The sequence below is a fragment of the Xiphophorus couchianus genome, chromosome 4 (genome assembly GCF_001444195.1).
Source record: "Xiphophorus couchianus chromosome 4, X_couchianus-1.0, whole genome shotgun sequence".
Lineage (NCBI taxonomy): Eukaryota > Metazoa > Chordata > Actinopteri > Cyprinodontiformes > Poeciliidae > Xiphophorus > Xiphophorus couchianus.
This window is the reverse complement of record NC_040231.1, coordinates 28305862-28333712: the sequence shown is the minus strand read 5'-3', so window position 1 is coordinate 28333712 and position 27851 is coordinate 28305862. Positions and strand designations below refer to the sequence as shown.

General features: G+C 40.0%; 1 long non-coding RNA gene across 1 annotated transcript; it reads left to right on the top strand.

Annotated features, from left to right (window-relative positions):
• Positions 1-1526: 1526 nt before the first annotated feature.
• On the top strand, positions 1527-27491 carry LOC114142615 (uncharacterized). Its single transcript, XR_003595074.1, has 4 exons — positions 1527-1894; positions 2102-2107; positions 18763-18772; positions 27480-27491. It is a non-coding gene; the product is annotated as an uncharacterized LOC114142615 (long non-coding RNA).
• The last annotated feature ends 360 nt before the right edge of the window (positions 27492-27851 follow it).

The window sequence follows — 27851 nt, the reverse complement described above, 5'->3', positions numbered from 1 at the left end:
ACTGAAGGCAACATATTTATTTGATTATTCTATAAAATGATACTACATGGCAGTAGCGGAACAAGTCAGCGTCGGGGGGGCGGGGCTAATGACCGGGCCCTTTATACCCAAATAATAAAATTCACGATAATTTAACTTTACAACACAGACATGCCTGCAACAGCGGAGCTTACAAGTTTCACCACCACATTGTCATTCTGAAATCCATCTGACATGAAGTACAACAAACCAAGAGAAACATCAGGCTGCTGGTCACTAATGATGAAACAACACAAATTCAAATCAGTTCAGAACCGCGGATGGGTTCAGATCATTTTGACACTTTATCAATTTCAACTCAGAGCCTGGAGCAGCTAGCAACTGCTGAAGCTACGTTTATTGTTGACGCGTTGAACCGAGCACGCAGCAGCGCGTGGAACCAACACTCCACCCCTGCTACATGTACAGAAAACACATGATACTGCCCCTTTAAAAAAAATCCTATTTGGTTCTACATGGAAAAAAGCACACCTTCTTTGCAACATCAAGAATTGAAATGTGAAGCCTGGCCTATATTTGAGCAAAAACAACAACAACAAAAATCATTGTGCTGCCACATTTTATTGCTTGGAAATTTATTTGCAAAGTATTAACAAAATCGCTGGGGGGGAAAAAAACATTCAATATGCAGTCATGAAACAAAACCAAAAAAACACTGAAGAGACAGATGTGAGTGTGCTAAAAATGTACAGGTTTTCTTCAAATTCATGAGATACTAATATATTTTTAGTGTTTTCTTGCAAATGAACAGAGAACTTTGTACTGGTTCCCAGAGCGACACCCTTCTGTTGTTTATGTGTGTAAGACCGAGGTAAAACATGACATCTAACACTAAAGCGAAACAGACACTCATAGCAACATCTAAGACACACTTCACTCTGGACTGAACCTGCGCCATGATGATTATACGCCACACTCACGCTCCCTTCAATATGGAAGTTGTTTAGTTTACTGGGAGACTGAAGAAAGTGAAGGTATTGGCCTTTAGTTTATATTAAAACATTTTAAAATACATGCTGAAAAAAGAAGCAGCAGCGAGCTGAGCCTCACCTGGGATTGATCAACCTCTCACTAACTGCAAGAGGCTGCCACTCTATGGGAGAATGTTCCTCCTGTCTGTACGTCGCCAATAAAATGGCTAAAAAACATTTAATGTATGAATTGATTTCCCATAATTTAGCTTATGTATATAATGTACAGTGTTTTTTGTCACCAACTGTGTAACGTGTTTCGTGTGCTGAGAATCAGAAACGGCAGAGAACAGATTCGAGGCGAGGCAGGCAGTTCTCTTGCCTCATGGCAGGGGGCGCTCATGATCCCAGACATTGTGACTCCACAACTGCAGAGTAAGAGACAGTAACAGCGAGCTAGCCATGGAGCTAGCCATACAGTAAAGTGCAACAATATATTTATAGTTTTCTCCTCGTACCACAGCAATCACTTAATACAGTGTTAAGAAATAATGATTATTTTGGTGCTTCATACAGTTAATCTTACGACATGTGTAAAGGTATAGCCAACACTCTTATTTGGAACAGTTTTCTGTTGAGCATGTGGGAGCTAAAATAGCAGACATTCAAACAAGCAGGGCCCTTTGCCTCCCCCACACACAAAGCAATAAAATTTACATTCCGAGGGGGGAAGAGACTTTTTGGCGCCAGGGATCTCCCGTACCAGATAGAGATGAGCACGAAGTGGTCCGCCCTTTTGCTTAGACAAAAACCAGACACCTTTGCCATAATGAGGGGAGTTTCCAAGTTTTTTTGAGTCCCTACGGAGTTTCTAATAGGTCAAAGAACGGAACGCCTTGACTGCATATATTAAATAGGGAAACACCTCTTTACTTTAAGATTCCGTGTTAGAAAAAAAAAACCAGAGAGAGCGGCCGCTATTTTTGCCTTTTTTGTCTTTGTTTCGTGTTTGTTTGTCCCTTGTGTGTTTTATTTTTATGAGAAAAATGCATATCTCTTTCCTCTGCAGCTTTGTTGTTCATTGCTTTGTATGAGATTAAACTCTGTGATCTGTGACATCAACACGCTTTGTTGTTGTTTCGTTTTAGCAGCACGCCGTCGCTGCCCGTCGCCCACGGAGAACGTCACTCGCCGAGGACTCGGGAGATTAAAAGAGGAGAAAGCCAAACGTTTTATCCAAAGCTAGCATTAAATGATCCTCTTTTTTAATAACAGTGAACCCTCGTTTTTAGCGGGGGTTACGTTCCAAAAAGAACCCGCGATATGCAAAATCCACGAAGTAGTAACCTTTTTTTTTTTTTACAATTATTATACAATAAAATATTCCATAATACATTGAAACCAAAGAACAAAACCTTTTAACAGGCCCAAACATTTGTTTAACAAATAAAAGTACTGTATAAACGTTTTTTTTTTTTTTACAAATAACTACTGTACTGTAAAATAATAATTTTAATCATCAATACGAACTGAAGGCGGATTTCCGTGCCCGAATTGCGGAGATCAGCAACCCCTCCACCGCGACCTGAGTTATTGGATTAGAACGGGAGAAAATACAAAATTATTATGAAAAGAAAACAAAACAAAGTACAGTAGGACAAATAGTGACTTGTGTATTTCACTGCTTTTTTGACTGAGCCGCTGCATCCTGACTCCGCTCTGTAGCTGTTTTCTTCTTCTAAAGCCTGCGTTGCAGGTGTGTTATTTCGAGAGAAGAACATAGTTATCGGTAGCTGTTGCCGCTCTTTTTTCTTCTGGGCAAAAAGATTCTTATAAACCGACATGCCACCATCGATTATGTTAAAATTGGCAAGCTGTTTTACGTACGTGTACATATTAAACCACAACGTTGTTGACACACAGGTAGAGAAGAAGCAGAGAGACTTGGCCAATCAGAATGCAGAACACAATGCACGATGCAAATCCGCGAAGCAGCGAGACCATGAAAAGTGAACCGCGAAATAGCGAGGGTTCACTGTACTCACAAATAAACATTAAGCCTAAAACTATACCACTGCAACAGACTGAATGTCCTGCTCTTTGTGTGTGAAATACTTGAGTGGTTTTTTGTGGCGTTGTCAGTTGCTATGGCGACAAGCCTGCGCGTAGCTGCGCTGATACAGAGAGCGAGAAACAAGTGGTTTTGAGTTGTACTTCAACGGTTTTTCCCTTTGCTGTGGAGCACAGCACGAAATTATTAATATCTACATGTCCAAGTTTGATTATCGGAATTATTCTAAGGCGGCAGCGCGGCTATGGCATGTAGAATAGTCTTTTTGCCCTCCGGCGTTGTCCGCATGTGTGAAATTTCCTCATGTAAACAATAACATACAGGGGGTCTACATTTGTAAATATGATTATGATTAAGTCAGTGCCTCACCAGCTATGAACCTCACCGCACGTCACTGGTTTATTACATCAACGTATCATTTGGACACAGATCGTTTTCCCAGATTTGCATAAGTATATTAATAATTCTGTCTTTCACCACTAAAGATTACATTTAATTCTGTAGAATAAAAGCAGACAAGCTGAAGAAAAATAAAAATGTAAAATTAGAATTTTCACTGTGGACACTGTTGATCTTTTGGGAAAAAGGATCCATCTTTTTTTAAAAACAAACAAAAAAACATCTTAACAAGACAATGAATTAGGCTTACACAGTACCAAACGATTTCACCCAATTTCATCTGGGCCTAGGCAATTTTCTGTTTGCAGCGCTTTGTTTACTCTTTTTTTTTTCCCATGAATTGTGTTTAGCAATTAACTTCCCGTCAGAAACAATCAGGCGTCAGCCCCGAAAATAGGTCTGGGTATTTAGTTCGAACGAGACCGCCGCGTGAAGTGCAACAGACATTTATATCCATAACGCCGTCCACACAGACGTCCCTAGTAATGTGAAAGTGTTTACGTTTCGCTCTGTCTTTTGCTCGCTCTCTTTCTGTCTCGGTGCGTGGTAGAAGACGCGGAAAGCGAGTGTCGTTTTATTAACACTGTAAAACACACGAAGCAAGCCGGCTGGAAGCTGAGAGGTGATGATCTAGGTGGAAGCGAGAGGTTAGAAAGGACAGAATTTACCAGCAGGCCGACTATTACCTTCACTATCAGCTCTCACACATACACACACCTCATTAAATCACTCCCACACCCCCCATCTGTACCGAGAACACAGAAATAGACGCCAGCTCTCTGTGTATGTTTTATCGAGTGTGAATTTGTGCAGCACACAACTTGTATGCGAATCCAGGCCGTATGTGGGTTCAAGGCCAGATTTGTAAAGCACAGAGTCAAGGCGGCGTAAAGACGGCTGAACTGGATAACAGCATTTATAGACGTGAGGTAAAAGAGCCATATAATTAAAGCGTTGAAGCTACAGTATGTGGCTTTTATGAAAAATGGTTTATACACATTTGTTAAAATCATCATTATGTTGCGTCGGGATAATGAAAGACAGATAATCTGTGAAAGAAAATCAAGCCGCTCTGCCTTCTTCCCAGTGCTCCCAGTAACAACTGGGATTCGGTCAGAAACAACCAATCAGAGCCAGGAGGAGGGTCTTAGTGCTGTCAATCACTCTCGTTCTTACACCGTTTTCCCTTTCTGTCTGCTATACTACAGCTGGTTCACCAAAACATAGCCTGCCACGAACGCTGAGGCTAGTTAGCATTATAGTTTTATTTGTATGTCGATGTAACTTTTTATCTAATTCAGTAAACTTTAGAATGTGTCTGCTAGTTTATTTTAGACATTATATGGTTTAAATATGGTTTAAATTTTCTTAGTAATAATAGTTGTTTTAGTTTTTTTCATTCTTTGGCTATGTGCAGAATTGAAATAGGTATTGTATTGTGATTTTGTACACATCGATTTGGTAACGAAGGCTCAACAGAAGACACCATTTTCACAAAATGTATCCAGTTATTGTTGAACAACAACTGACTCCGGCGTCCTCTACCAACTTTTGCTGTCACCATTTTGCAAACTAACCTAAGTGCTGCCAGAATTTGCCAACTGCTGACATAAACTGCAAAGAAAATCAATTTCACATCAGTTCGAAAGGCTAATAAATAGATTCATAAACACATAAACGAAAGATATATCTATAATTTCACTATGTTTTAGTTTTGTTAAATGGGTGCTATAGCTAACAGTAGTTTGCCGCTTCTGTTTACTTCAGTTAAAGATGTTTTCTCAATTTCAGTTTTCATTATTTCAATGGTTTTAGTAAACTATAATAACCTTGCCCTAACCTGCCACCACCTTCAGTTACCAAGGTTACAGACTCGGCCTGTGTCGCTGGTAGAAGACGCCAGCACCAAGAAATTATCGCAGCATGATGTACAACATTAATTTTCCCATCACACAAAAAATTTTGCAAATATGTACCATTGACTTTAATTCGGGTCTTCTCTGAGTACAGCACCACGTTCTAGTTTGCCGTTTCTGCTGCACGGCTTGTGGCGAACCTGAAGAGGACTTCATACCGATTCTCTTCCTGAAGGTTTGTCGAGAACAAATAGTTGTCTTGCCGACAAATTTGTCAGGGTTGACGAGTTGGGCAAACCCGTTTGTTGGCAGTTGCAGCGCAACTTTACTCCCTTCCTACCCGTCTTCTGTGTTCCTTGGTCTTTATGATGGTGTTTGTCCAACATTGTTTTCTAACAAACCTCTGAGGCCCGTGTTGTACACCACGTCTTTATTTGTTGTCGTCTCTTTCCTCTTGGAATACCGAGCTTCTCCCCAAAAGCTTGACAATATCGCAACGGCACGCAGCCACAACGAGGCGGCCCTCGAGCATTCGCACACCTCCGGGCGGACGTGACACACCGCGGGACAATAGGCGACAGATTATTACATCGCTCTAAGTTTTTGTAGCTTTTTAAAAATTATCATTATTATTGTTGCTTTATGAGAAAAGGTTTGTTTTAGTAGATTTTAATCAGCGTCCTTTCAGCGCTTCTCCATTACGATGAAAGCACACGGTTGAATTAAACAAGTCCCTGAACATCCTTTAAGCTTTTAACCCAATCTGAATATAGAGCTATTCAAAACTCATAAATAATGCAGGGCGTGTAAAGCAGATGCATTACGTCGAGCCCTATTGTTCAGACGCTCTGTTTAATGAATAGACACTGCTAAGAGCCATTACCTGAAAGCAAAGCCTTTCGCCCATGTTTCCCCCCCTCGGCGTTAGTTGACCAGACTTGTTGTGTTTTGGGAGGAAGGCAGGGAGGCTCAGGCCCGGATCCGACAGCGCAGTGTTCATGCTCAGTAAATTGTGTTGGAATTGCTCCCGAGGGAGACATGAACGTGACAACGGTCTGTGGGTTAGGAGCGCTTGTTCACGCGCAACATTGTAAGTCTGTTTGCCCTTTTGCTGTGAATGAGGAATTAATTATTCATCCTCCAATAGTGGATAAAGAGTGTGAAGGAGAGCGAGAGGGGGAGGTGTTGTTGTACACAATAGGTTGTGAATCTTCTTTTTTTCTTCTTTTTTTTCCTTTAGGTGTCGGTAGAAGCGGAAAGTCATCGGGGATGAATGGGAGCGGCGGAGACGCGCACGGCGGCATCTTTGCCGCAGATGAAACTGGCCTTGGATGACTGACTCGAGGGCCCGCGTAAAATTCAATCATGGAAATTAAAAATGTAAAGTGGGAGGCAGTCTTTTCATCTATTCAGTCACTTCCATTCATTTGTCTAACCTCTTCAGTGAAAATAATCAGCATTAGATTATTCAGGAGTTTTTTTGTTGTTGTTTTTTTTCCTAATCAATTTGAGGTTGTATTCTCAGATTTTCTGGTGCCAACATTTAACACAACACTAATATCATGTGTTACTTATTTTTCTTTTTTTCTCTCGCCAAATGAGCACAGTGTTGCCTCCCTGATACGGTGAATTTCTGAAGATCCTTATAGTTATATGTTGCGCCTTAGAGATCGTGACCCTTATATTTAAAGGTAAAACTGACTTTTTTTAGCTTTTCTGATAGAGCAATGGTTTTTTTTAGAGACAGAAGCCCAATTTGAAGGTATTAAATTAGTAAGTAACATTTATTTTAAGTCATATTTAGCACACCACACTTTCCATTTTCATAAACTGTGGAGGGATTTTTATAACCTAACCCTAACTTGAACTTTTATTCGCTAATAAACCTCAGAGATCTTAACAAAAAAGCTGCATTTATACTGAGATTAAAATTACATAAAAGTTTTTACTAATTAGCTTGTATTCTATTGACATTTTCTGGGGGCATGTGACTTTTGTTGGCAGCTTTTTTGTTAAATTCTCCTTTTCTATAGTGCATAATTTGTGTTGGTCTATCATACACAATTCCAATAAGACACATTGCATTTTGTAGTTTTTATGTGGCAAAATGTAAAGCAATTAAATACTGTTTTAAGTCCCCACACAACAGTCAAAGAGGGAACTCAGCTGTGACTCCAAACACATTAAAGTTTTTTTGGTTCCCATCATTTTTGTTATTGTTCAATAGTTACTTAAGGAGAACTTCAGCCTGCGTATTCGTGTCTGAAAAACTCTTCCAACCCGGGAATCAATGCTGTGCCGAAATAAAACCTTAGATCAAGCAGAAACTAATTAAGACAGGCAGCTCTTGCTGAGAACTAACTGATCGCTAATTAATCATCCAATTCTACAAAGATCAGCATTTATATCTGTCAAGACCAAAACTCCACAGAGCTGTGCCAGATTCGACTTGCTTGGGTTTCGTGACAGCTCCTCCAGCGCACCCCGGGCAACACTTAGTCCACCAGCAGGTCGTTTCTTTTGTTTTTGTGTGTGTGTGTGTGTGTGTGTGTGTGCTGACAGGAAGTGGAGAGTCGCCAATGGGCCATGCCGGAACGGCGAGAACGGGTTGCCCAGGGGAGGCGGGGCAGCCGGGTGAGTGGGCGGGCGGTCGTTCATATCGGATCTCAGACGACAGGAGGCGAGGAAGAGCGGAAAGGGCAAGAACCGGAGAGGAAGCGGCACGGAGAAATGCGGGAGAGGCCTATAAATACCAACCTGCTGTCCCGCGCGGTGGGCTACCACCTCCAGCCAGGTTGGAGATATTTCCATAGCAATAAATGCCATTTGTTTAATATATTGGCCTGTTCCAAGCTCTCCTTTATGGGTTAATGATGAGGGATTCCCTGCAGCCGCGCAGCAGGGCCCCTGACATACATTGATTGAGAAGTTGTTCTATTTCTGCAAGCAGAATCTCACTCATTCGTCTGCTTTCCTTAATCTGCCACAGCTCTCTGTTTTTTTATTTTTCTCCCCTCCATCCCTCACGTTGTCTCTCCTGCCTTTTCTGCCGCTTCCATCTCTTCACTCCGACGATTGTCTGCGGGCGTAGCTGTCAAGCGGCTCAAGTGAAAATCGATAATATCATTCTAATGTCATAAGACCAGCATACCGTTTCTCTGTACTTTTCACAAGGCCGTGTTTTCCGTGACCCGTCGTTTGAGTCAGAGCACTCCTCTGGCTTTCACTAACTCAGCACGTCCTCTTTTTTGTTTAGTTTTTTTTAAAAATTAAGCAAAAATAATAATCATGGTCTATGAGCAATCATGTTTCCGATATCAATCCGAGTACCTTGGATATCGGCACACAAAAGCACTTCCACGACGACTCGGAGAGCGGCCTGCTTTAAACGTAATTTTAATTTTTCATGAGCCAAGTCAAGAATAAAACAAGTAATTATGTATTCTCAGAAGCCTGGTTTCTTAAGAACAGCGCAGGAGTGACGGGGGGGACCATAAAGTCGGGGTGCATAAAGCACTGTTTATTCCATTCGAAGCCACAATCATTCACATTCTTAACACAATTAGCGCAAATTACCAATCTCCCTCCAACCCACCGCCTCTACCAAACCTTTTATGTCCTTCCAATCTCGTCTCAAAACCACACATCAGCATGTTTTGCCCAATCACGGAGTCATTTGCGAAGCCATAATGCAGTGCGATTGTATGCGGAGAGGTTTCGGGCCTTGAGGTGCTCTTTACAGCTCAATATTAATACGATTTGAGCAAGACAACACCGATACGGATGTTCTGCGGTTGGATAATTCAGACCGTAGTTGATTTTACTGGGAAGTCTTTAGAAAGACACTGAGGTGTAATGGGGGGGGGGGAATGCAAAAATAAAAATACATCTCTCAACTATTTATTGTTGTGCTGGAGTCCAAACATTTCATCTACTAAAAACATTTAACAGGAAGCTGCTAAATCTTTTATGATTGTTGAAGTTTCCGCTACTGCTTTGTGCATTTTTAGTGCTACCAAAAGAAGAAGCTTTAATTATACTAAGCTGCTTTACCCATTACATGATACTCTGCTGTATTTCGCTAAAGCAATACAATAACTGTCAATGCTGCCACCACCATGCTGTTTTTGTTAGTATTTATGGAGTATGTCTTTTTTTTTTTTTACACTTGATTGACTTTTTGTTGAATAAGGGTATTTCCCATCATCCAACTGTGGCCCAGGGTATTTAAATTGGCTGCATGTGTCACTGACCACCTTATTAGGTATTCCTTTTTATGTGCTTGATAACACAAATGGCTGATCAGCCAATTACATGAAACACAATGCATTAAGGCATCTAGACCTGGCAAAGGCATCAGGCTGAAGTTCAAATCGAGCATCGGGATGTGGAAGATAGTGGAGTCGAGGAACTATGAACGTCACATGATTTTGATGGGCTTATGTGAGAATTTCAAGAAACTACTTGGGTTTATGGATAGTTATCTGCAAAACAGAGAATATCCAGTAAGTGGCAGATGCGGTACCAAGAAAAACTCGTTGAGGTCAGAGAAGAATGGGCAAATGTTATCCAGATGATAAAAAGTTGCCCGAAGGACCACTCCTCACTTGACCACGAACCCTTACCCCAACCAAGGTACGAATACCAAACACATCCAACCTTTAAGCACATAGCTAGAGGAGCAAACTACCACACCAGGTGCCACTTCTGTCACCTACGAAATGCAGATCTAAGTTCAACAGGCTGATACAAATTGGGAAATGCTGTGTGAAAGGGATGACTTTGACATTATGACTTTATGATAGGGTCAATCATTATTTGGCCATCTAGTGGGGCAACTCAGTAGGAAGAGTGGTCATGTTGCTGTTAGAAAGTTGTGGACTTGATTGCATTCTCTACTGTCGCATATCATTGTGCGCCTGGTCAAGAGAATCTTAAACCCAACATGCCTCCTGATTTGCATGTCATTGTATGAATGTTTGCAATTTTGGTAAATGTGGTTCTGGTGGAAAAGCCTTTTGCATAGTCAGTATGACCAACAGAGTGCTAAACAAGAATTCTCCACCTGGAAAGTACATTTACCAAATGTCTCGACCTGCAGTTCCTCCCAGATTGAAGTTGTTATACCACATCCTCTCTTGGCTAAAGGAAACCTGTCCCATTCATGACGGTTTAAAGAGACGTCCTATTTTTAAAAAGTAAAAAAAATCCAACATTGGCAACGTCTCGGTGAATGTTTAGGTAACTCAAACCAACCAGTCCTGCAATAACTTTTCTGACACTTTTCCTAAAAACCGAAAATTTGAAAACTTAAGAGTCCCCACTTTCACGTTGGCATTCAAAATCAAGATAAAGTGATCTTCTGGGCCTACATGGGCTTGCAGGCATGATCATCTAACAGATGTACCTACCAAGTCAAACTTTCTTGCTGCCACTGTCCTTGGACTGGGCCAGATTTAGTAACTGACCAAATCCTAATGCCAGTTCACAGCCCACCACTCATGTCCTGCAGTTGGTGAAAACGCGACACTGAGTTCGGATAATGGTCCAACGGCACAGCAGAGGACAAAGTGCTCATTAAAAAGTAATCTTAAAAGAGGTCAAAAAGTTTACACCCGGTTGCATAATTTATTGTGCGTGAAATGCATGAATCAATGATGGGCAACCAGCAGTAAGCTAGCACTTAAGTGTTTTGCCTTAAAACCAAGAAGCCTTTTGGGAACAGATTTTTTTTAATTTTTTTTTTAAATTAAGTTATTGTTTAAGAAGTTGCCTGAGAAGGTAGGCACAAAATGACATACTGTGGAGATGCTGTGGATTTTTTATCCTAGATTTAGTGTCTGAATTTCCACTAATACGTTTACTGATCAACCAGAAGAAGAGCTGCTGAATAGTTTGGTACTTTTCTGAGTAGAGTGATCATCATTTGACTGGATGGATGACAGAGATGTTCACCTCCACGTGTGTGAAAGTTTTATGGTCAAGAGACTGTATAATGTGTTACACTGTGGAGTATACATTATGTATATACAAAACAGAAGGGCTGAATGGAAAATGTGTGGATGAAAAATGCATGTCACAGGCCTTTTGGGAGACCCCTCTAAAAAATATGATTTAAAAAAGGGCAGACCCTTTTCCATGTAATGCCATGACAGATGGACGTGAAGAAAAGTAGGAAAAAATACAATATAAACTTTGCCTTTGTGTCTACAACAAGACCCGGTAGAAGTAAAACGATTTCATTGAGTCCTTCAGTCCAAATATTGCAATAAAACATTTAAGTTGATGGTTCGGTGTGGGACCAGGTCATATAGTGACAGTTCTTTGTCTTTGCTGTAGAGGTGCCAAGAGTTTTCAAATTGTCTTTTTTCAGTAAAAACTATTGACATCCTCTATATTTCATTGTTTTTTCCATCATTCCTTGGGTGAGGAGCCATAAAGTTTTGACTTCTTCACTGTATCTCTAAATTTAGCAAAACCCTAATAAACCAAGATCCGTGCCTGCCATTAGATCCAAATTTTCTGTTTTAGGTGATTTCGAAAAAAAAAAAAAAAAAATCCCTTTTACAAAGTCTTTGTCAGTTGGTTTTCCTCTGCTTACTGGTTGTAAAAAAAAAAAAATAAATAAATGAACAACTAGCAGAAAATGTCAAACGTGGATAATTAAATAGGAGGAAAACGGAACAAGAAAGTTCAGAGACCTGGCTTCTTTTTGGCTCTGTGCTGTTTTAAGTGCTATAAATACACAATCTCAGCTTATTGTTTGGTAGAAAGTTGGTGGTGTGGGAAGACCCTGCTAATGTGACTTTAAGCAAGTATTTACACATCTCTGATTATCTGGCAGCAGATGATTGTTGGCTTCCACAAAGCTTTCGGTTTCCAGGGCCTGTTTTTGATGAGCTGTGCGAGGAACTGGGCCCATGATAGCCCCAAGCTCTCTTTCTGGGTCTCGATGCTCTTTTTGGCAATTGATTCTTCTCCAACAATTTCCTTTTTTATCTACGGTCCTTTCTTCTAAAACAAAGGGATTACGCTCTTTTACTTTTCTAGAGTGTTGTTTTTATCATGTTATAAAAACAAAGCCTTGTTTTCTTTTCTTTACTTGGGACTAGAGGAACTTGTAAGATTTCACATTTTGTTGTATGACGGTTTATTTATCTGTTCGGACTCTGATGTTGCAGTGAAAACAACAATTTTCCTGCAGATTACTTTAGATAGACAAAAATGAATGGAAATTTGTGACGGCTGAGACTGAAGTCAAAGTCGTACGTGCTTCAGTGGCTCCATGAATCTATAAATAAAAAATAAAAAAGTATGTTTGCCATTTTGTGTGAAAGCAAACAACCTGGCACCTTGTAAAATATTCATAATTATTGAATTTTCTTTTTTTCAAAATTACAACACATTCCATCCGTAAAATTAAATATACTTTATTGAATCTTTAAGCGAATTGACTAACATGACAAATTAGAGTGCAAAAAAAATCACATATGAATAGGTTTTGATCCTGATGTAGCTGCGGTTTAAGTTCATGGTTGCTGACCAGCTGGAAGATGTACCAGCAACACCACCGAGTGTCGCTGTGGTGACGAAGCATTCAGTATTAATACGCAGCGTTAACATCCATCCAGGTTTGTGGGATGCATGTCTAGCAGATGTCCTGTCTACAGATTCTTCTATCATAGCTTTGGATTAAAACACATGTTGGGTTAATTGTTTACTCTAAACTGCCTTTATTTTGCATGTTTTTTTTTTGGTCCCTATGATGGGCTGGCATTTTGCATGAACGAGCGTACATAGACAATGGATGGATGGACTAAAAAGAGATTTGATGTGTTTTCATTACAAATGTGTGCATAACTTTGCCAATATTCCTTTAATGTCGAAAAAAACAAAACAACTTAGTTTCGCAACTGCGGTGTTTCCATTAAATAAGAAACGTAATTAAAATCACACGCGAATACGTTTGATCACGTGATAAATCATTATCCTCCGCCATGATCCTCTAACCACTTCCTGTTGTCGTCTTCTTCGCGGTATGCGCCATTGGAAATATCCGGTTCTTGATCGAGTCGAATCAGAGCCACGCCTTTTTAATTCGAAATATGTAGAAACTGCGTTTCACCTTCTTCCACTTTTACACACTTCTTTGTGTCGGTTTGTCCCATAGGTTCACAAAGAAGACATCGAACTCCTACGTTGTAACTTTGACAAATTGCAAAAAAAAGTTCTAAGGGTCTGAAATCTTAAACGCTGAAGAACAAAACAAGAAGTTGTTAGCACCAACAGCTGCCCAACGGTGCAGCTGTGAGCATCAGAGCAAGCAACAGCGGGAATTCAAAAGACAAACCCTGTGATTTTATTTATACAAGACTAGATCTGGTCCTTTCTATTACACCAATTTCTCTAATGAGCACTTAGCGGCAAAAAGGTTAAATAAGAGGTGAGGGAGCATTTATTCAAGAGTAAACAAGTAATTAATCATTCCACCTCCCTGTAGGGTCCTCATATCTGAATAAACTGCAGGAAAAAAAGCACAATTACTTTATTTGCCCAGTTGTGAGAAAATCTCCCACGTAGCACTTTAAATTTCACAGTTTTGAATAAAACGTCCGGTGAGTCAGGCGTTTTCAAACCACGAGGAAACGTGTGTCCGTCTCTTTAAAGGCATCGAAGACTGTCATGTACTTCTAGAAAACGTGATAGTCAACTTCTTCACTTTGAATAAATTGGACATTCTTTCGATCCACAAGTGGATGAAAACTTCCGACTTCAACGCACAATATTTTATTCAGATGTGCTTTTTTTTTTTCTAAACAAATGCTGCACGTCAGCGTCCGAGGGGGGGAAAGGAGAAAAAAAAGAGGAATATCGCACAGATATTTGATTTAATTGTCAGAAACAATTAAGGGTTGCCTCATCTCATGCTCTGAATGTTCCTGACACATGAAGGGATTCTTTGATGCAGCAGTGGGAGGACAGTCCCCTGCCGACAGAACGGACCAATAATTCAACGCTGACAAGCAGTTCCACCAACGCAAAGGAGAAGAAGAAGTACAGATTTGATTTTGACCTAAAACGCTATTTCTTAATCATTTTTCGCCTTGCCATAAATTCTGTCTTATTAACACCAAATATTGCATTGATTTTATTGTGATTTTGGGGGGGATTGACTAACAAACATAGTACATGATTGATAAGTGGGAGAAAAAGTGTAAAAGCTTTTTTTTCTTCTCCAAAATAGAAATCTGAAACGTTTTGCATGCATTTGTTCTGACTCCTTTCTACTCTGAGAACCTTAACAAGTCCAGTTCAATCGATTCATCTGATTCATTCAATCGAGAAGTTTATGGAGGACTTTCACACCAGCCTTGTTTAGTCCACTTTAATCTAACATTAGCTTTTTATCTAGAAGATCCGGTTCGTTTGCGGAGGAGTGAATCGAACTCTGATGCAGACCAAAAAGTGAACTCTGGTCCCTTACAAATTTAAGTCTTGGCTTGGTTGAAGTGAACTCGGGTGCGGTTTGAACTTATTTGTGGATGAAAGTGAACTGGAGACCACTCCAAAAGCAGGAGGTGGACTACAGGACAGGGCATTCTGGGTGAATACAACTACAACAAACGCAAGAGTCTTTAGGGCTAGCAGAAGAAATGGCTCCTGATATATTATTACCCAACACGAAATAGAAATTGTACAACCGCTAAAATCGGCATGCAGTCAGAGTTCAGCAGCGCAGTTAGGCAGCTTTTATATATATATATATATATATATCAACAACAAATAAAAAGCAGGAACTTTGAGTTCTGTATTATTTTCCAAGTTCCTGCTTTATTTAACTGACAAGCAAAAAATATTAAAGTTCCTCTAAATGTAAAAGAATGAATAAAGGGCCTATTCTGAAATACAGTCCTTAAATTAACAGATATAAACCACAACAGGTAGCAGTGTGTATTTAGCACATACCTATAAGACACACTGTAGGACACACTCAACCAGCGGACACGACTTGCAGTCTGATCCCAGCAGCGCAATTAGGCAGCTTCTCTTTTTATGTCCCTGCAGCAAACAAAGACATTTTTGGAGGGAAAGTTTCAGGCAAACGTTATAAAAGTGACAATGTTTCATTCTATCCAACCCCATAGTCTTTAAAACAACTTAATCACAGTAAACGATATGTTTTCATGCAGCACACAAACAGTTAAAGTTGTTTTTAACGTTATACTGAGGAAGAGACAGCATTCGCACACGTCTCACCAGCAGCGCAGTTACGCAGCCGCGTCACTGAGCCGGGCCTTGTGCGACAACAATAAGCGTCCCACCGGTACAATACTTGGGAACCAAAAATAAAAAACAGTAGAAAACAGAAGAGCAAATGTGGAATCAGACATATGCTAATTCTACAAAAAAGTGACTTGAGAAGGTTCACTCAAATCAACTATAAAAAATAAATTAAATTCATTCAGCTACACCACTCTTTTTGTTTACGTTTTGTGAAGAAGGAAGCTGGCGCTCAAGTCTTCTTCGGTGGTTTTGGTGTTATCTCTTTTAGCGGCTCCCGGTGCAGCGCCACCACAGGCGAGGAGGTGAACAGGTTTTTTCAATTAGTTTGGATCGTCTGACACAGTGCAGCTTGAAAGAGAACTGCAGCAGCTGAATATGTTACAAATCTTGCAATTTTACTCCCAAATCAAATAGAGACTATCAGCAGTGAAAACCCCCTAAACTAGACTTAGGTTATAAAAATAAAAATTACAGAACACTGCGTCCAGAGCATGGGAGCTCTATGACAGCACACCTATTAAGACTTTCACTATAAGGCCTAGCAAGAAGAGCATCAATCAAGTAAGCAGCCCTTGGTATGCTTGTTGAAGCGCCAATAATTTACAGCTCAGAAGAACATGATGGTGGCAACATAATGCTCAGGGCCATACCTAAATCCAACTAGGGATCTGTGTTAAAACAAGAAATATTAATCTAATGAGAATTTACTACACTTGAGCTGTTTTGCAAACAGCATCAAGTTTAGAGATTTTAGCCTGTGGGTATGCAAAGAAAGAAGAAAAATAACCCAAACAGCTCTGAGTGGCTGCAAAAAGGCTTTAATTCCAGCAAAACATGCTCCAACAAAGTATTAAATCATTCTTTTCAGATTTGTTTTGTAAAAAACTTTTGAATCAAATGAAGATTTTCATCTTCCCCTTCTCAATTAAGCAGTACTTTGTGCCAGTTTTTTCATGTTTAATCTTCAATAAAACATATTTTAGTTTGTGGCTTCAACGTGAAAAAAAACCCTCTAAAGACCCTCAGTCAAAAAAAACAAAGCAATTTCATAGGAAGTCTATTTTAAGAAGAAAAGAAATGAGCGAGAAGGAGAAACCGAGAGAGAGAGCTATTTGAATCATGACAGCATAATTCTATAGGTTAGGAAATGACAGGTGACACTTCATGAAATGAAATGGAGTCTGTCACATCAATGAGCGCAGTGAGTGCAGGGAATTTGAGGCCCTAAGTGGTTCTGTTTTAATATGTAAAGGATACGTACCGCTGGCCACGGATTCTAAGAAAACAGAGAAGAAGAAGAAAAGAAAAAGACACAAAATGGTTTAAAGTTTAATTACGCTTTCTAAAATGTGACCTGTGTGGTTTAAGAAGAATCGTCTGGATAAATCACCCCGAGCTCCAGCGCTACCACACTCCGGCAAAATGAAACTGTCAGAACACCGCTGCTCACATCAGCTGATTAACATGAGATCCAGATCGTCCATCTCCTCCCCAGCGCCGCATCTGGGATGTTCAAGTAAGCGTACTCCACAGCACTCGTTCGTTTGCATTCAAACACCGATCATGAAATCCCTCGTGCCTTTTCTTTGCTTTTCTTTCAAGGGTATTTCCAGTGGAATCAATTTGGGTTAATTTTCCTTTAACGATACCGTTGTGCCTCTGCAGATCATACGAAGTAACCAAAACACATCTCTGAATTTTTGAACGCAGAGTCAGGAACCATGCACGTGTACCACTATTGTGGCTTAATTCAGATTTCAGTAAAAAACAACAACAAAACAAACAATGGTGACATTCGAACATAAGAGAAAGTTTTACGCAGAAATATGTTCCATGGATTATTTTTATTGCTTTGCTTAAAGTCAGTTATATAAACCTAACTGTGTAGAGTCTTATGCTAACATTATCTTAGAGAAAATTTAGCTTCTAGTTGTAGCACATTTAGTCTAATCGAGTTCACGCCTGCAGCTTATTACAAAGACTGATTAACCTGGAATAAAGTTTGAATGCCCACTAGTTCACATTTACTCATTTGGACCTTTAAGATACAAAAAAAAAGTATTGTGCGCAGAGCGGTGACAAAGAATCAAAAGGATTCTGTGGTATCAGTCAGGAGAAGGGTACAAAAAATGGCAAATAAGTGGAAAACATTAGGAGACCACTTAAAATGATCAGTTTCTCTGCTTTCACTTTTTGTAGGTCTATGTTTGAGTAAAATGAAAATTGTTCTTTTATTCTATGAACTACTGACAACATGTCTCTGAAACTCCAAGCAAAGATTTAGTTTTCATTTGCAGAAAACGAGAAACGGTGAAAATCACAAAAAAAAGACGCAGTGCTTTCAGACCTCAAATAATGCAAAGAAAACAAGTTCATATTCATTTAGAAACAACAAAACTAATGTTTCAACTCAGGGAGAGTTCAGAGATCAACATTTGGCGTAATAACCAGGAATGCGGTTCAGTGCAGCGGGCTCTTACGTTTTTTCCAGAGCTGTATGTGACAACTGGAAATGTTCCAAAGCTGATCCAAGTAAAAAAAAGTTGAAATTGATCTGGCAGAAACTAGTGGCTTGTATTTACAGCAAATCAGACAGGAAATGTTGTGAATGTTCCAGATTCGGGAATCAAACCTCAGACGGCTTCGTCGAGGACTAAAGGACTCCATACACGGGGCAGCCTCTCCACACATCTGACCCTACTATATATCTTTTAAGTTAAATTTGCTACACTGGTAGGAGATATATATATTTAGATTTATACATATCGCAATATCCACGGCCAGGGAAGCCCTGCCGATGAAGCCCTCTACTCATTTGCACTTGAACTAAACCGAAAGCTACTTGAAGCCTGGATGTTTTGCAGGTGCTTACTCACACTACATCCTTCGGCGTCTAGCTGACCCCGCTTTGTGATTCAACACGACCCTTGAACAGTCTCGGCTCTTCCAGGTCGGCTCGCGGCTGAGTTGCCGTTGGTTCCGATCGCTTCCACTTTGTCATAACCCTCTGAAAATACGGCCGGGAAAAAAGATTAGCGGTGAGAACATTTTATTGCCGGACTTAATGCACAGTTGGCATTAGCTCGCGAGAGTTCACCGAGTTCTACCGAGCGACTCGTCCTCTCGCAAACCTTCGTCAAAGCGCTCTGCAAGCCTGGAGGCTGGACTTTAAAAGTATACAGCTGCATATAAATGTATAAAGAGAAAATGAGGTTTTCTCTGAAGCATGCCTCTTAAGTATATAACTGCATCCTTGTTGACGGTACGATCCTTCTCTCTGGCCTTTTTCCTGAGCAACATGTTTCTACTTAGTAAGCACGCCCTGTGGAATGACCTTTCTCCTTTCGTAATTTACTGTTGGTGCAGCCAGGCTGTCAGTTATGGCTGTAGGACACCTGGGAAGATGAGGCAGTAAAGTGGTGTGGAAAAACAAAAAAGAGACAGTAAAGAGGTACGGACAGAACAACTGATGCAAAGGGATGCTGAGGGATTGAGCGTAGCTTTCCGGTTGGTGCTGAAAATATAGAAAAGTCAGAGATGTTTCTGATTAAAAGTATTTTTAAACGTTCGGTGACTAGAGGTCAGTCGAGGCAGAACGATAAAAAGAAAGACGACAGGGCCAACCTGGAGCCGCCTCGCAGCCTGCACGGCTCCCGTTTGATTATCTCCGCTCGCAGGCCACCGTTCGGCAGCCTTTGACACCGAATTAGGAAAAGGCACATTTCCTTCAAACAATCCTCCTCCGTCCCAAGTGTTAGTTTGTCAGCAATTTTGATGTTTCTCTTCAGGCTGGGATTAAACCAAAGGATTAGACTTTACCTTCGATGAATGTGACTGAGCGTAATTTAACCTGCAGGTTTAAATGTACGGCTTCACCAGAAACCTTTTTTCATATTTACATCTGTTGTATTAAGTGTAAAATGGCATTTATTTTGGTTTTGTGACATTTCAAGTAGTTCTAAGAAAGAATCAGAAATGTAGTTGTTAATGTCTATAAATTCAGAAATTTACATTCAGAATGATTACTGTCTCTTTAAAAGTTGAGGGAAAGCCCAGATGATGATGTCATACCTTTGAAAACATCTGATTGCTTAACTGACAGGCTGTTCTTCCACTCAGTTTTGTTTTTATTTAGTAAATAGAAATCATTTTGGTAATAGTAGTTGACCCAAAACAAGAGAAGTCTGGTTTAAGTCTGATTTGCAATTGCGAAATTGTCGGGGTGTGTGTGTGTGTGTGTTTTTTTTTTTCTGAAATTAAACGCCTGTAACGGAAACGCAGCCGGAGTCAGAGACATATCCGCCCTCCTCCAGTGCCTGAGAACACCGCCGCCACTTTGAGCGTTACTACTTGGAACATCAAAATGACAAAAGATTCCTGTCTGTACAACAAATGTGCCACGCCGCGAAACAACATCACGATCTCAACACGTCAGATCCAAGCCTCTGGTGAAAACGACTGTCGTGGGCCAGATGGGAGTTTTTTTTTAATTGTTGTTGTTTTCTGCCATTATTTAACGTTGATGTATTTACATATGTTCCTGTAAAGCAGGGGTGTCCAAAGTCGGTCCTGGAGGGCCGCCATCCTGTGTGTTTTAGTTCTCTCCCTGGTTTAACGCACCTGGATCCAATGATGGCTCATTAGAGGCCTTAGGAGAACATTGACAAGCTGAGAAGGTTGTTACTACAACCAGGGAGAGAACAAAAACATGCAGGATGCCGGCCCTTGAGGACCGACTTTGGACACGCCTGCTGTAAAGCCTTTCCAGATAAATTGGACCTGTGCGGCGAGGATCTAAAGGTGCTGCCGCGGGCCGTCGGGCGCCGCCGCTCGCCATCTGTTTGGTCTTTCCTCGGCCTCCGTGTCATTTATTCTGTGAGATTTAGCCTATGCCCTTTGTAGTGACAGCGTAATGTCTGCGGCAGAATAACACGGATGACTTAAAGCTGTGGCAAAAAAATAAATTAAAAAATACACAATCAGTTATTTGCAAGACAAAAAAAAGAAAGAAAGTCACTTTACCAACCCACAAATGAGCGATCTCAGGACTACTTGTCTCGCATTGTGCGTCATTCGAACCCAAAAACATGAATGAATCTTCGTAGACGTTACGATGGTTTCTCCTCTCTGCATCAGAAACTTTTTAACCGCTTCGTTCAGAGCTGAAGGAAAACCCGCCGAGTGTGTTCACAAATAAACCAAAGGGGTCCCTCTGTTCTCCTTTGGTTTATTTCATACGAGTGTTGGGGATACGGGCGCGAGCCACCGGTGTACGTGCTGCTGATGACCTTTCTTTAATTGTCAGGTACGCGCCTCCATCTATCCCCAGCAGCTGTGCCTAAAAGTCCTGAAAGCCCCCAGAGAAAGGCTGCCGCTTAACCCGCGGACCTGCTTTTAAAATGTTTTTGCTTGATGTAATTAGCAGTCCTGACACCCTCTTCTTCATCTGCAGCACCTGTTTCCTTCCTGTTTGCCTTTTAAAAGGCTTCCCTTAAGATAAGCCTGCTACGTCTGATCCCATTAAACGGCACATTAATAACATTTTTGAGTCGCCGCCGCAGATTCTGTGGTGGGTTTTGTTTTTGTTTTTTTGGTTGGAGGCCGACTGCGAAGGAATCGCTCCATTTTCTCCTCCACGTTTAAGAAAAAGGAATGAAAGGTGTAAAAGCAGAAGGATTTAGGATGTGTTAATGTGATGTCCAATTAGTTAAGAACTTAGTTTGCGTGTATAAATCAAATGAGGTCATATTTAATGTGACATCTACTCGATGGAGAGCAATTTGTTTCCTCAAAATATTGAGGAAACTAGCTTTGCTTCTTTTTATTTCTTTAACAATAGAAAAGAGTGAACGACCCTTCATGACAAAATAGATTAATCCTCATTACGTTTCAAGGTGTTGCTCGTAAAATATTGCTAATTGAAATTCATGGAAAATGTATGGGAAAATGTTCCTTTTGCCTGATTTTGTTATTTCAGTTATTTAATTCATGTCAATTATTTTCATTTTGGTCTTTAAATTACTCACATTTCCATGTAAGTTTATACTTTAGTTCGTCCAATGGTGTAATTTTTAAATATTAAGTGAATGATGTTTTGATCAAGTTAATCACTTTTTACCAAATACCTCTTTTAGTCTTACTTGACTAATTTCTCAGATGGCTACTTTTTACTTTTACTTGAGTAAAAATATATTGCTACTCTTACTTGAGTACAGTTTTTGGCTGCTCTCTCCACCTCTGATCTTCTGTATTCAGAGCAAAAGTGTTATTTTTGGTTAACAAATGCAGAATTTCCCGTCTTCTTCAAAGCACCACAAACACAACACTTCAACTATGAGGCATGGTGGCGGCAGCGGCATTCTTTGGGAACGTTTTAGCAAAGACAAGAAGGCTGGTCCTATTCGACTGGAAGCTGAGTAGAACTAAATGTCGGGGGAATCCTGGAGGAAAATACGTTGGAAACTGCAAAAAAAAAAAAAAAAAGATTTTAGCTGGAGCTACAGCAGAATAGTTTAAACTTTAAAGTGTTGTGTTTCAGTCAAAGTTCAAACTGAGAATGTGTGGTGATCTGATGTTCACAGATGCTCTGCTTGAAGTCTGACTGGGTTTGGGGTTATCCTGGATGAACGAGCAAGGAAGGGGAACCTGTGGATGTTAAAAGCATGTATGGACACACCTTCGTTCTTACAGAGCGCTGGCGCGGCAGATGAACGCAACACTTTGAATTCATCTTCAACAAAGATAAATTACTCTGACATTTTGTGTTGGTCCATCACATAAACCTCAGTAGAATACAGCTGTATATTTGTTGAACGGAGGACAGACGTTTAACGTGTGTTTGAATGAGAAGCATAAGGAGATGTAATGAGTGACTCTTTATTGTCTGTGATTTATGATTAGGAAGTTGTGTGACTCAGCTAAAGAACATAAACTGAAGATTGTGTTAGATTGTTGTTCCTTTAACTTTAATATTTGTGTTTTTTACTAAATACTTCTACAGTCATCTGAGTTTGATTTGTTTGTTTTCTGCGCCTTCCCATCGTGCTTCTTCAGCCCGTCTTCACTCCCATCACACCAGCTCCTAATAGTAATTTCACAATTATTCCACCTGCGCGCCAATTTGTGTCCCTCGTCTTTTATGCAATAACAAATCCTCCTCTCCGTTTCAGTTTATGTTCTGCATGAGGTTTTATTTTTGGCATGTGTCCAATTTATGCTTCGGGAATAAAACTTTTTATAATCCCCTATGCGTGTGCCTGCTTGCATTGCCAAGTGAGGCTCCTTCCTCCAACTTTTTTTGGAAATCGAAATCGAATCAATAAAAGGCGAAAAAGTAAAAGAGGAAAGAAAAACAAGAGCAGGAATCGAGTGGAAAAAAAGTGCCGTCCTTTCAACTCGTATTCTTGCATTTCGTTTTGCGAAGCCAGAAACGCGAAACGTTCGGCTCTTGCAGCATCTGCTAAAATCTGGAACACCGACACGGTGAGACGTGGAGTCACACGTCATGTTGGAATAGTTCCCTGTTCCCCTCACTCACTCGTTAACGCCTGCTCACCACAGGACCAAGTGTTGGACGCGGGCAGCAGGTGCTTTTACATTTCAAACACGACTTGAGCGCTGAGGCACTTTGTCATTGTGCATCAGCTATTCCCAGTCATGCGTTACGTAAAAAAAGAAATCGGAGGCTCGCCATAATAAACACCTAAATCTGCCCATCAACTGTATGATGTGTTGTGGAAAAAGAAAAAACCTCAGTGTAATTGACTTAAGCTGTTCTGTAACTCTGACCTGTCCATGTACAGCTGCGCTCTTAAATTTACACACCCCAGGAAAATGTTGTGAATTTATTTTTTTGTTTTGATTTTCAGAAAATGTCAAAAATGTACGCAAATCTTTGTCAATGTTCTGCTAAAGGCCCAAAAAACACATTTTTTCGTTTGCAGTGTTTTTATTAAATAAGAAGTTTTATTAAAATCACACACGAATAAGCCTGTTTGCGGAATAAGGCATTAAAAAACATGGCAGTGACAAATGTCACATTTCATACAGATCATCTATCAGTCAGACGATACATCGGCGTCTTATTCAACCCCGTTATACTCGGAAGCGACTACATGTGAGGTGTTTTGGGGAAATTGTAGTTGGCAATTTTGCAGAACGCAATGTCAAAAAAAAAAAACATCATCCTTCTACCACTTCCTGTCATTTTCTTTGTTTCCGCCAGTAGTAACGTCCGGTTGTCCGTCACGTGACTCGTGTAATGCAAAAACAAAGTTTCCATTGCAGTTCTGTAAAGCACATCTACAACCTCATTCTGGAAACCAAACCTTTTAGCTTTTTTTCCCAAAATTATCACTTTTACGCGAAGCAAAATGTAAAACGTAATTTTAATTTAAGGTCAATGGAAATGCAGCTTATAAATGATAATAACAAAAACTGTTCTGTCACTACTGACTAGTGATTGTGGGGTTCCATTTATTACCAAACAATTGATTGCTCTTTTATCGATTATAAAGTGACATCAGAAGCCGAGCAAATGAAGCCCGATCCAAGGTTCAAATATCATGGCAGTTTGACCTGAAACACACGAGATTAAATGGCTCTGAAAGGTAAACAGACTCACCTGTGATTCATTCGGTTATAATTAGACGCTGTATACAAAGTTACTGAGTTCGCCTGCGTGTTTCATTCAGCGAGGCAGTGGCATTAGCTGGTCCTGAGTCATGGGGGAATAAAAGAAGTGGAAAATGAGAAATTGCTTTGAAACCAGAACACAGTTTTACACAACTGCCAAGAAAAAAAAAGTAAGTAACTTCAGCTGACATATTAGCATAAAGATTAAATAAAAAACAGGGTTGGTGTTTGAAAATGTACAATATGGAGGAAAAACAGGCTGCATGGTTGAGTCCCCAGAACTAAGTCGTTCCGCCTTAAAGCTACTGGAGCAAAGTGGTCTGGAGAGATTCTTTAAACATCTTGTTTAGATGGGAGTCTGCAAGACATATGACGGCAAGTACTGTCCTCCCTCTGCGAAACTGAGGATCTGTTGCTTTTAAAAAAAAAATGGCATAAAGAAATAGCAAATAACAAGACAGCACAAACTTTTAAATGGACTCTGGTACAACAAAGGAAAACATTATTTTTGACAGCATTTATTAAAACGAGCAAGTTGGCATCAAAATAACCGAGCACATTAATTAAAAACTCATCGCCCATCCTCTGGACCGCACTGCGATAGATACAATCAGTTACTTACGGGTAACACTCTCACGTTTGTCACTTTTGATAGCCAATAACAATTCATCGCCGGCGCTCTGGACCCGAGACGCATGATAGTCTTATCGCAGTCGCTTGGAATGGCGGAGACTGGCTGAATTTCCTCCGGTCGGCGTTTCCCTCAGGAGGGGCTTCGGGCTAAATCTGCAGTAGTGGTGCGCAGGCCTTGATGAGAGGCGGATTTTAACACAAGCCACAATTTTGTGTGCAGGTAATTGCTGTGATTATGTGGTGATTTTGTTATGTAGATTACACACCTGTTATGCCCCCCACCCCCCCCACCGGCAGGCTCAATTTGACTGTGAGATGGGAAAGACTGGCCAACTTTGAGTTGGGTTTATCCAGGTTGTTTTTTTTGTTTTGTTTCGCAGTCTTGCACTGCCTCACACAAATATTATTGCTACCTGAACTTGAGAGTATTCAACTGGGATTTGGAACTGGACGTAATAGGATACAAAGTTGTTTTTGGAAGTAAAACCTGAATAGTGCGGCATGCTTATGTATTAAAGCTGCAGTATGTAAAGTTTTAAAAAAATATATATATTTCTTTACATATTTGTTGAGACTGTCGTGTTGTGACAGTATGAAAAGAGACAGATAAAAATTACGTTTCTCTGCCTTCTCCCAGTTCTCCAGCGCTAACCAGAAACAACCAATCAGAGCCAGGGGGCGGGTCTTAGCGCAGCGAATCACATTTTCCTGTGACCCTGCTCATCCCCCCCAACTTCCCTCTCTTCTCTCTAATACAACGTCACTAGCTTAGCATGTTGCGAATGCTCAGGCTAGTTAGCGTAGCCGCAGATGATTGACTGTTTTCCTGTAACTTTAAGTTGTTTCTCCACCATTAGCACATTTAGCATCAAGTACATGAGGGTGACTAACAGCACTAAAATGCATGTTAGCATTTGAATTGAAACATTATTCAGAAACTAAAAAATTACACTGGAATTTGGCTGATTTATATCTAAAAGGTTATGATGCTTTGAGTAAAAGGAACTCGCTTCACACAGTTTATCCAAGTAATTCTTTCAAAGACAAATAGTTATTAAAAATCTTTAATGATTTATTTGTAGACTTAAACAAAACTTATACAGGTATTGTAAAATGTGAATTGATTTCTACTAGATTCAGTAAAATGCAATCTTTTCTTTTTAAATGTTCATTCGATTCAATTCAAGTTTATTTGGCTGGAGTCAAATAAACAAGGCACAGTCGTTAATTATGAAACTAGCAATAACGTTACATTTTGTCAAATGCCATTAACAAAATCATCAATCTAATACATATCAAATATGTTGACCAATGTTCAACTTACTAATCAAAAGCAGCTCTAAACAGGTGGGTTTTTAGTCTTGCTTTAAGGGAACTCTGTGTTTCAGCCGTTTTGTAGTTTTCTGGAAGTTTGTTCCAGATTTGTGGTGCAGAAATGTTTAGTAAGTCGTTAATGTTACACGGCTCTTGCTGTTGGTTCGGTAAGAAAGATGCTCGGTCAACAGCTAAGTAAATATTTTCAATGGAAACTGGATTATATGGTTAAAAAAATCACAAGAGAAAACTTAAACCAGAACTTACCGCTTTTTTCAGCTCTTCAAGTAACTCTCTGAGACAAATCAGTTTGACTAGATTAGCTGTGTCAAACTGCTAATGGTTTATGTCAAAACCACCAAAGGGAAATGTTTTCTTTCTGATGTAAAAAAAGTTGAAGCAGTTGGCAAATCACACGTGGGGTTCTGCTGTGCTGATTCGGTTTAACTTCCTTTACTTGGTTCCTCTTGTGCCGAACTCATTTAATCAAGGATCGCTGCTCCCGTTTCTCTCCCCGGCTACCATCACCACTAATTGTCCTGAGTACTTCTGCAGACATCCTACAGCAAAATGCAATTACGCCGCAGAGCCTCGCTCATCGCCATCAGACTTCCTGGAGTTTTATGCTGCCGTTTTCCCGGTAGTTACAGACAGGATCTTCCGCTGCATACAGCTGTGAGCCCAACGGACGACCGCGACTCTCAGAGAGACGCCAATCATACAGGAAATAACTGGCAGTATTTATGTTGAGGGAGCAAAACGTCAGCTGTTTCACGTCCTCATCGTCAGGATCGTCTGTCAAATGGGGAGTAATTTGGTCCCCGCCATAGAGCTGGGCGATACAGACTTAAAGTTTTATCATGATATTTTGTGACAACGATAAAAGTGGCGATAAGAACTAGTTATTACTACTTTTTTTAAGGTAGCCGTATCGCTGTGACGGCAGTCATGCCGCCACAACATAAAAACATTTCCGTTTGTAATATCGTCACCTTCGTAAAATAACCGCCCTAGTCATTGTTTGTCAACAGTGTCTTTTTTTTTTTAAGCCTAAATCATCTTTTGGGAATAAAGCGGTGGTAATTTTCTTTAGTCAAACTCGTATTTGGTAAAAGTGATTTAGGCCATTATTTTAGGAAGATCACCAGACGCTTCTTTAGGACACCACTCACATAAAAAAGTGTGATTTGTGTCAATAATCTGCACACGGTAAATACATTTAATCAGATTTTCAAATTTATTGAAAAAAAAAAAATATATATATATATATATATATATATATATATATATATATATATATATATAAAAATAGCAAAAATCTAAATCCTGCCAATCCAGTTAGTGTTTTTAAACAATATAATAATTTCTTGTGCCAACAATACGTCAAAATCTTATAAGAAATTTGTCACACTAAATGAAAAACGATGTATGCACGTAACCTTTATTTGTCGTTGAGATTTAAAAAGTGTTTTACCAAACGAGACCTGGCCAAGACTGACAGCAACACAAACAATTTCAAATCAAAACTACATATTTCATAACCTAATTAAAATACAATAGAGAAAATAAAGAAAAAAGCCGCTATAAAAGTAAAAATAGAAAAATGCAGCAAAAATAGGAATACAGTATGATGTATATGTATGATACATGCTCATCCCTGTGCCACCCTATTTTTCCTCTTCTCTTCTCCACTGTAATCAGTATTCTTTC